This window comes from Dipodomys ordii, unplaced genomic scaffold, assembly GCF_000151885.1.
Source record: "Dipodomys ordii isolate 6190 unplaced genomic scaffold, Dord_2.0 Scaffold116, whole genome shotgun sequence".
Classification (NCBI taxonomy): Eukaryota; Metazoa; Chordata; class Mammalia; order Rodentia; family Heteromyidae; genus Dipodomys; species Dipodomys ordii.
The window spans coordinates 747791-758176 of NW_012267332.1; the positions used below are offsets into that span (position 1 = coordinate 747791).

General features: G+C 35.7%; 1 protein-coding gene across 3 annotated transcripts in view; it reads right to left on the minus strand.

Annotated features, from left to right (window-relative positions):
• Window positions 1-7740, minus strand: part of Gpr174 (G protein-coupled receptor 174) — a 24920-nt gene extending 17180 nt beyond the window's left edge. Inside the window, exons 1-2 of one of the 3 annotated variants that reach the window (XR_001175560.1) lie at window positions 7603-7723; window positions 7322-7449 (exon numbers count right to left, since the gene is read on the minus strand). The gene's annotated coding sequence lies outside the window, so the exon portion shown is untranslated. Of the gene's footprint in view, window positions 1-7321; window positions 7450-7602 lie in introns of all 3 variants that reach the window. The other 2 variants (XM_013028933.1, XM_013028932.1) reach the window with 2 other exon arrangements.
• Between the last annotated feature and the right edge of the window lie 2646 nt (window positions 7741-10386).

A 10386-nucleotide genomic window follows, 5' to 3' on the forward strand; every position in this document is an offset into this window, starting at 1 on the left:
TCCTCCTCCTCCTCCTCCTCCTCCTCCTCCTTCTCCTCCTCCTCCTTCTTCTCCTTCTTCTTTCCTCTCTCTCCCTTGCCTCTCCATTTCCTTTCTCCCCTCCCTCCCACTCCTATGGTACCTGGTAAATACAGTACTAGGCACACTGAAACCTCAAAAATGTTTTGAAAAGACCTGAGAAAGCAAAAGTGGTGGTGAGAATAAAAGTGTGTATGTGTGTGTGTGTGTGTGTGTGTGTGTGTGTGTGTGTTGGATGTGGTGGCATTCACCTCTAATCTCAGCACTCAGAAGGTGGATGTAGGAGTAATGACAAGATTGAGGCCAACTTGGGCTAAAGGTGAGGCCTTATTTCAAAAAGTTTAAGAACATGGGCTGGGAAGGTGGCTCAGTGGTAGAGTGTTTGCCTTGCATGCATGAGGCACTGGGTTCAATTCCTCAGTACCACCCAAGCAGGAAAAAGTGGTGCTCAAGTGATAGAGTGCTAGCCTTGAGCTGAGAGCTGAGGGACAACACCCAGGCACAGAGTTCAAGCCTCACAACCGACAAAAAAAGTTCAAGAACAAAAACAAAAATTTAAAAAAAAATGTCTCTGAGAGGGTGCTAGAAAGTATTAGAAAAAAAGCTCAATAAGAGGGTATATAGCCCAAAGTCATTAACTGAGGCCTCAAAATCAAAAGTATCTTTCCATTGAGGAAACTCAGGCAGGGAATTAGAAATGACCAAAGTTCTGATTCCTGCTGATCGCTAATTGTGTGTGAAGGCAGAACCAGAACTGCTCAAGCATCACCTGAATGGTCCAGATGATATGTGAAGACAAACTTGCATAATACTCTACAAGAACAGAGTTCAGTGACTGAGTATTATCACAAGTTCATCAGAAATACTAAACAAACTTAGCTGGGTGATTAAAACACATTTTATTGAAACAGTGGATATTGATAGATAATTTTTATTTTTATTCAATTCATTTCTCATGTTTTATAAACAGGAATTAGGCCAAATATCAAAATATGAGTCTAGCTTAGTAGCTCACTGCCATTGTATCTCTAGAATAACCATATACTCTAAAACTCTTCTGCTTTATTTGTTCTTTCCAACTCTAGACAAGTTAGCCTGAAAGTAGACAATGTGAAAGAGAAAGAGCACTGATCAGAGTTATAGGACACCTGTTTTCGATTCCTGGTCTTAACAGTTAGTGATGTGAGCTTGGGAATATTCTTTCTCTTCAATCTCTTATGTGCAAGATAAGGGAGTTGCACTAGATTATCCATGTTACATTGAACTCTGATAGTCTAAACCTAGTAGAAAGTTTAATTTGACTCATGGGCTCAATTTTAGATAAAGATATGAAGGAAAGGGAAGGATATGTGTGCATATCATCTGTTCATCACTACTAGAAACCTGATAATTCCCCTACCACAACCCTCACTGCCTGGATCCCCATGATCCAATCCAAAACTCATTATTAAGCAGACTTTCCTAGTTGGCACAGACTTGTTCCTATCATAGACTGCTCCTCATCAAAATGTACCTTAGGACTAGTGTCTCTACTCTTAATTTCTAAACTATTTAAATATGATCAGTGGATTTAATGTGATACATTAATGATAGGATTAGAAGATCGTATCTATAATCTTCACAAGGATAATTCTGGCATTTTCCCAGCAGCCTTCTTTAAATACTCATAAGGACCATTTCAAATCCAGACACAAAAAGAATCATGGGACACAAAAAGAGAATCATGGGAGATGAGTAGAGAAGAAGTTACATATAGCCCGAACCCCTCAAATTTGAACCACTAAGGACGGCTCAGCCACCTATACATGGACTAATTCAACAAGTTCAGTTAACTTCTATGTATGTGACACTTGAGATAGCAGGCTGTTTTTATTAATAAGCCTCATGGTGTTTGGGTAATGATTCAATGAGTCTTATAATAATTTCTCATTTGCTAACAGAACTGATTGCGCATTTCAAATGAAATTAAACTTTATTAATCTTATTAAATGATTGATGTACTTCAAATGAATGTGTGAAAATATAACAAAGCACCTGAAATCATTCTGGGAAGTGAGGAAGGGAGATGAGAAAGAGTGGAGGGGAAAGGTTAAAAAGATCAGAGCTCATTGTATGCTTGTGTGGAAGTGCCACACTGAAATCCATTTACAGCTAAAGTATGCTTATAAAACAAACTTTCCAAATGATTTTTGATATCCTATAAATCCTTATCATATTTTTGCTTTTACAAACAAGACCACTGAAGCACAATGAAAGTAAATGATTCATCCTAAATCACATTACAAATCAACAGCTGAGCCAGGTCTAGGACCTCAGTTTTGATGCCAAACCCTTGTGTTCCCATATTCACATCACCTTATCTGACTGTACATTTTCTAGGATGTCTGTGGGTATTTCTCTTTCCTTCACATAGCCAAACCATTTGAATGTGACCTTTACATTGCTAAGAGCTATCAGTTTTCTAAATCAGACAATACGCTATCCTTCCTATTTTCTTTGGGCACTGTAAGTAAACAATAGTCTTTACTGCATGGCCAAGAAATCACCACTTATTCCTCTCTCCCATCTTTCCCTAACCACACTTCTCCCAAATGCAAACATAAAAATTGTACATTCTTTATATTGAGTCCATCCATTTCCAGTGGTGTTCAAGACTGGAAGGAATAAGGTAACTACAACAGGGCAGACATACTTTGTCCTCTTTGACTCCTTTGCTGCTGATACAGTTTACTAAACTCACAAGGTAGAATGAAAGAATGGTGTACTTAGATTAGTAATGTCTTTCTATAAATGAGATCACCGTGGTGGATATCACAGGTGATTAAAAATTATGGAGATATGAGCCCTTAGCCCTCTGAAACTTGTAGACTGGCAGTAATGAGCTAACAGATCAAACTAAGAAAAATAAAATAATAAAACACAAAACAAGTTCTACACTGAGTAGGTCAGATTTTAAATTCTATAGAAATTTGTATTTAGGATACAAATGCATGTTAGACCTCAAAGTAGTTGGAATTTTTCATAAGGCATCTGCAAAAGCAGTCATTTCAATGATCCATATAACTAACATTCTCTTTTTCATTTATTCACCTACATAATTTATAACTATTTTGCTCTTTAAGCTGCAAACTTGAACAAGCATAATATTTTCACGTGCTGAAGGAAGACATATAAAATTACTTTGTAATAACCACCTTGGTCCTAAGTTCCAGTTGTAAGAGATACCATCCGTGTGTCTGTTTACGACTTTCCTAGGAGGAGAATCACTTGGGAAATTTCAAATTAACCTCTGGGTATTGCTAACCTCTGGGTATTTGAAAATCTCTGTCCAAAAGGGAAGAAATGTTAAGGTTGATTACCTACCACATAAGTTACTCTATCTCTGGGCCTTGGGGCAAATATCTATGGCTAGTGTTAAATACCAGGCTAAACCAATACCTGGATAATATGGAAATGTGGAATAATTGTGCTAGTTCCTCCACAATGCAGTAATGCCTCCTTTAGGCAAATTGTTTAGAGCTGAATTCAGATACAGTTGATGTCTACAACCCTTTTTATTTAATGATATACATGTCTGAAGATTTGGGCATATTTTAAACACATAAAAATGAAAGTTGATGGTAAGTCATTCTAATACAGTTTCCTCTAAAAACTGTACAATGCTTCTTTGAAAATTTATGTCTAATTTAGTCACATTTGCATGCATTAACCCAATTGTTACTTTGAACAGATGAATATGAAACACTTCAAAGAAGTGGTGATAAGTTTATTATCTTTTTTCCTGGAAAAATTCAACATATTAATTAAAAATAAAGTTAACACATTTTCATATCTAAAAATCATTTGCAAAAGAAAGTTGTGATTTCACATACCTTTCTTGTGGGTGTGAAATTATATTTAGGCTTTAACATTTTTGGAGTGTAAATTAGATTGGATTTGTTCATCTCCCTCCTAAGCATGCTGACTTCCTTTTGTTTTAAAGAGAATTCTAAGCCTTTTGACTTGTTTTCTCACATAGCTAAGAGTTCAGTCTACCAGCTTTAGCAAGGGAAAATAATCACAGTTTTCTAGGATGGTTTAGGCTTTTGGAAGTATACTTACGAATTTTTAGAAATCAACACATTTCTAATTGTAGACTTCAAAGCATTCCCAAAGCTTGCTGTCAGTTCCAGGTCAACATCAGATTCTGGCCATCCTTGAGCTGATTTTCCTTCATTTTCTCTCTATAGAATTTGTGCCCTATGCTAAATCAAGTACCTTTCTAGCAATGACTTTGGCTGAATTTATTAAAAAATAATTATTATCCTTGATGATTGAACACCCAAATGGAATCCAGGAGCTAGTAGAGTTTTTGAAACTATCCAGAATTAGCCCTAAGTTTGATTTGGGGTGCTCAATCATCAAGGATAATAGTTATTTTTATATATTGTATATTTATGATGTATAAAACAGTGGGAAAGATGTCTTACATTATGAAATTTGATTATTTTCCTCTGTTTGTAGATGGGAAACTGATGTTAAAGACAATAGCTCCTTATTGCCTTGGTTCTCATTGCTCTTCTTTAAAATCATTTTATTGAAAACTAAGTTTTCATGGTTATTAAGGCTCTTTCTATTGCGGTATGTTGTTTCAGTATGAAAAAGCTACAACCTACTGTCATGTTTATTCCTTTCTACTTCACAATCAAGAAAATTAGTAATAGATGTAGTCAAAATGCACTAACTTCAAAACCAGTGTTTCTTTTTATCAGATCTAGGCTTGGTAAACTTAAGAGGAGGGTGGATAAAATATTTAAACTAGAGAATAAAATGAATAAAATGAGGACTATAAAAACATAGCTGAAATACTTTATTTCTATTCAATCAACCTTCCTTCCTTTGTTTCTTCTTTCTTTTTTCTTTCTTTCCTTCCTTCCTTCCTCCTTCTCTCCATCCCTCTCTTTCCTTCCTTTTTCTTCTCTTTCTGAACTTAAGGCCTGTACTCTGCCCTTAACTTTTTTGCTCAAGGTTGGCACTGTACCACTCGAGCCAAAGCTCCACTTCTCTCTTTTTGGTGGTTAATTGGATTTTCAATGGACTTTCCTACCCAGTCTGATTTCAAACCATGATCCATAAGTATCAACCTTCTGAATGGCTAGGATTATAGGGGTGATCCACCAGTGCCCAGCTATTTCATTTTCTGTTGTATTATTGGTAACAACAAGAGACATATACAACATAGCCCTTGTTTTCATTGCAATTATGTTTGGGGAGGAATAGTTATATATTAAAAATGGGATTTAGAAGATAATATGCACAGTCATGATATTTTTCTTTTATCAGAGAAATATCACCTATATTAACCTGATGTTATATAAAAAAGATAATGTTAAAGCTTTTCAAAAAATATTTGCTTACTTTTTTATAACTTAATCTTTGACACACTGGGGTTTAAAGAGCAAAGGGCCCCAAATTATAGAAGACTCTGCCAGAGATTAGGACAAATGTGTAGTTTAGATACAAGCAAATAAAAAGAAAAATTTCAATTTATTTTACTTCCCCAAACAGAAAAGAGTCTCAGCTGATTGTCTGTGCACCCTTGAATGACAGGACTATAGCCTGTTACAAATAGATTCTTTTTTTTATTATTATTCATTTTATTAGGGATGTGGGCAAGAGAAATGGGAACATCATTTGCTTCTCTTCCTAGGACTGGGTAAGGGTTAGGAAAAGGAGTTAAATTCCCAAAGAGTTCTATTTGATTGGTGCTAAAAGTGTCTGTAAAATGAAGACAGAGGCTTACTTCCATTTTAGTTTCCTACTATAAAGGGAGATAATAAGTTTATTCATTCCTAAGGATACAGGTGAAATTCAGTGAGTTATCTGGAGGTCAATATCCAACTCAGTATTTATTTGCCTTTATAATATTCAATATGGTATTATAACAGCCCCTTGAAGTATAGGGACACTTGCTGCATTTTTCCATAAAAATATTACTATAAACATAGGACAGGTCAGTGCAATTGGTTTGCAAGTACAGAGAACATTTTCTGAAATTAATACCTCCTCTTGAACAAATTCTCATCGAGGATAGTTTTTATGAGATTCAAATACCTGCCAGTGTGGCTGGTAGAAACTTTCTCTGAGCTAAAGAACTTGACTCCCACCTGTGAGACTGATACCATTGCCTCTATGCCTGAGATAAACTAGATGAAAGATACACTTCTTTGTTGAATAATCCAAATTCTCTTAGACAGTCCTGCTTATTCAATAAAATTATGAAACTTTTTATCTGGAAAGATTAAATCAATATAAATAAAACCCATGAATATCACTGTTCATAGCAAAAGAACAGAAAACTTATTTGAGATTTAATCCTCAGTTTGATAATATTGCCACCTCCTTTATCTTACCCTTATCTCAAGTAGAAATCTATCTTTTCCTTTCTTTTAATCCCTAAGTGTGGTTCCTGTCAGTTGCATACCACTGATCTCATCTTTGGTTTGAAGTTAAAAAGAAAGCTTTTAAAATATTTCCTTCTTTGAGTGCAAACAAGCAATAACAAAATAAACTACAAAACAATTTCAATTACATTTTTTTCAAAAACAAACTAAATCAATTATGAGTATCTAAAATGTAAATTTAATCCGGTCATTTTATCCATTGTTGGTTTTTAAATATGCTGATTCCTTACTCTGATAAAGGCAGCTTATCTATGAAAAATAAAGGAACTGTGACTGTTGCCTTTCTTATTTCCTGTATGCCATAAACGTGTTTTTCTTACATTATGTTTTCTTTAAAAGCAGAATCTCTACAGCTACCATAAATTAAAAGAAATCATTTTTTACAGTGAAAACCTGCAACTTATACAGGCTGATAAAAGACTGCCTTTATGTTGGTAAAAGTCCTGAGGTACTACAGCTCTCATTTAAAAAAATCATCATTTTCTTTGAAAAGCACACAAAGTTCACCATTTTAACCATTCCACAGATAAAAGAAAATATCATTCATAAAGTGTTATGACAAAGAGTAGATACAACCTTGCACATTCATGAAAATAAAATTACTTAATAGGGAACAGGTTAAATTACAAATGATCACAGAGCTATTTTCTCCAACACCAATGGAGTTATGTACATTATTATATTTTTGTTTGTGCAAATGCCAAATAAATGTGATCTGAGGATTGTCCAAAATCATTATGTCCATAAGTACCCTTACATCTTATAAATTATCCAAAATCTGGTGTAAAGACTATAATTCTAGATATCAAAGGTGAAAGATAGAGATGAAAGCTAATTGTGCATTAAAAATTGGAGCTTACCGTTTCAGTTTCTTTCTGTTTTCTTCAGAGGTCTCAAAAAATTCATTCGACAGCCACTCCAACCAGGATGTTACTGATCTGTGCATCAGCTCTGACTCCCTGTTCTGAGAATAACCAATCCAATCCTCCTCTATGACCAAGAAAAAGAAAAAAGAAAGAAGACCAGAAAGAGGAGAGAGAAGAAAGACAGAAAAAATAAAGGGAGGAAAGACAAAAGAGTAAATAGAAAACAAAAAGCCAAAAATATAATGAAAAAAATTAAATTAAATTTTCAGCATTACCTAACCACTACCATGTTGGAAAACATGGTAGTGAGATGTCACAGTGAAATATGCAAGCTACTCTGTGCACACTGAACATTTCCGTTTTCCAGGGGGCAGCATGCTTGCTCTCTCTCTCTCTCTCTCTCTCTCTCTCTCTCTCTCTCTCTTTCTCCCCCCTCCTCTTTCTGATTAATGATGCAGAGCTATGTGACATGCTGTACACAGAGCCTGCAAAGCTTCACACTTAGCAGAAGAAACCTTCCTTTCCATTTATAGTGGCATAGTGCATTGTCTTACACTTCTGTGGTTGCACTCAGTTTTGAGTTTGTGATAACACGGAGACTGTTTATGGAATCTTTTGCAGAAACTAGGCCCTTCTGGCCATTTCCATAGATAGCAGAACACTGTAATCTTCAATAGGATCCTTTCTCGTAGCTCCTCACTTGGGTTCCAGTATCAAAGTGGACATTTCTCTAAGGATGGTCCATAAGTAGTTCTAAGTAGAGAGGTTAGGCTGGGTTTCATGAATACACAAACCTCTAATATTCCAGTGTTGAAATGCATATCTCTCTTCATAAGAGGAATTTGGAACTATAATCCATCTTCGACTTCCTGTTCAGCTACTCTGTTACTCTCAGAGCCCCTCTGATCAGGAAATGGGAAGAAGCCCTCATTTTCTTCCAGTGGTCAGGGAACATTGAATAAAAAGAGGCTGGTCTTCTGTAGCCCGTACTTAGGCTTTTGAAGATGGTGTTCCAAGGAATCCCAGAGCCCAGGAGCCCCAGAACCAAGTGCTATACTACATGAGGCATCCAACACATTACCACCACCACCACTACCATCATCACAGAGGGGAGAAGGCAATGTTTATGACCTACTTAGTACCTCCAAGGCAGAAGGGAATTCTTCACATAGGCTATGGAAAAAAGAAATACATTAATGCAGGTTCAGCTGAATATTAGGATGTATGCACATGGTACATTATAAGCACTACTCAGAGGGTTCTGATTTTTTAACTAATAAGTTTTTTTATTTGTGAAAATACCGTACAAAGGGGTTACAATTACATGAGCAAGGTAATGAGTATATTTCTTATCAGGCATTGTTGCCTCCTCCTTTGTTTCCATTACCATCCCTTCCCTCCCATCTCCCCCCCCCCCACTCCGTAAAGTTGTAAAGTTCGTTTTTCGACATACATCTTATACATTTTCTTATATATCTCATTGTTGGGATGGGTCCCCATGTATCCTTATTTAAACAATTTGTTTTTTCCCTTCCCCTCCCCAAATTATACCAACATCAAATACAGTGAAAACAAGGGTTAAACCGTGGTGTTAGGCAAAAAGAACCCCAAGATAAGGACTCAAATGGTTTTTCTTTCTTGCTATTGTTTCTAGCATATTTTTAAGATGCTTTCTTTGTTGCTTTGTATGTCACTCAGAGGGTTTTTTGCCTCAAAATACTTTCTCCACTATGCCGGAGAGACCATTCTTCTGGAATTAAGCATTTCTGCCATCTTGATTTTTATCATCTTCAGGCAGGTTGAATTGAAACTTCTTTGTACAATTACTTAAGGATAATTAAAAAAGAAAAAGAAGCAGCTTTTTTGAATCCAGTTAAGAAGATATGAGGTAATTTTCTCAAAGTAAGAAACCACTATTTATAACTGTCTAAGAATGCCATATTTACTGCTCTATGGTTTCTAGAAGGAAGTGAGGGATCCTCACTGGATAGAATTAGAGGTGGAATTTCATTGTGAAAGTCAGGCAAGACTTCCAGTAGGAAGAGGATATTATTTTAATTTTAAAAATAAAAAAAACTTTCACAAGAGTCTGTGATCTGAGGATCATGGTTTGAAGCCAGCCTGGGTAGGAGTGACTCATCTTCAACAAACAACTCAGAGAAAGCTCAAAGTGGTGCTGTGGCTCAAGGGGTAGAGTGCTAGCCTTGAGCCAAAGAAGCTCCCAGGCCTAGAGTTCAAGCCCCAGGACCAGCAATATATACATATATATATATATATTCATATATATATTCATATATATATATACATATATATAACTTTTATTTGGATTTCTTAAACTTCATCAGTCTTGCTACTTTTCAATGGGTTGCCTCTTACTATTCCACTTACCTGCTTTAACAAAAACAAAAATAGCTTTGAATGCAGGCATATTGCTCTCCTTAGGCAAAATACATGTTGTGAATTTTCAATCTGCTGCCACAGATAGAACTAAGAAACCAATCTTCATGTCTTTTTAAACAAACTACTCAGTGGTGAGATTTCCTGAATGACATTACACTTACTTTTTTTCCTATTTAGGTGAACGGACTTCGGCCAAAATACAACCAAGGAGTGTCCCTCTGGAAACCTCTTATATTTCATTTCAAATTGAGGAAATAGTCATGTATAAGAGCAGAGTAAGGATTTAGTTTAGGTTTTCATTTTATAGATGAATAAAGTATGAAAGAAAGAATACAGTGTTTCAAAAGGAATATACTTTAGACCTGAACTCCAGGTTCTTGACTCATGGCAATATCCTCACCAAAGTCCATTGGCTCTGGTCAATACCTCACAGCATCTATGAAATGGGTGATTTAATTATAGTTATGTCACCTATGCAAGCCTTAGATTTTGTTTAGTCAAATGCAAAAATGGTAGAGCTCTATGGCTCTTCCCTTAAATATAACAGCAGAGGAATACATTTTGACTCACGTAGACCTACTTACCAATAAGCTTAAACCCACTCAAATTAACTACAAAAAAATCATTCTTTTATCCTTTATCTATAGTGTAATTCTGAA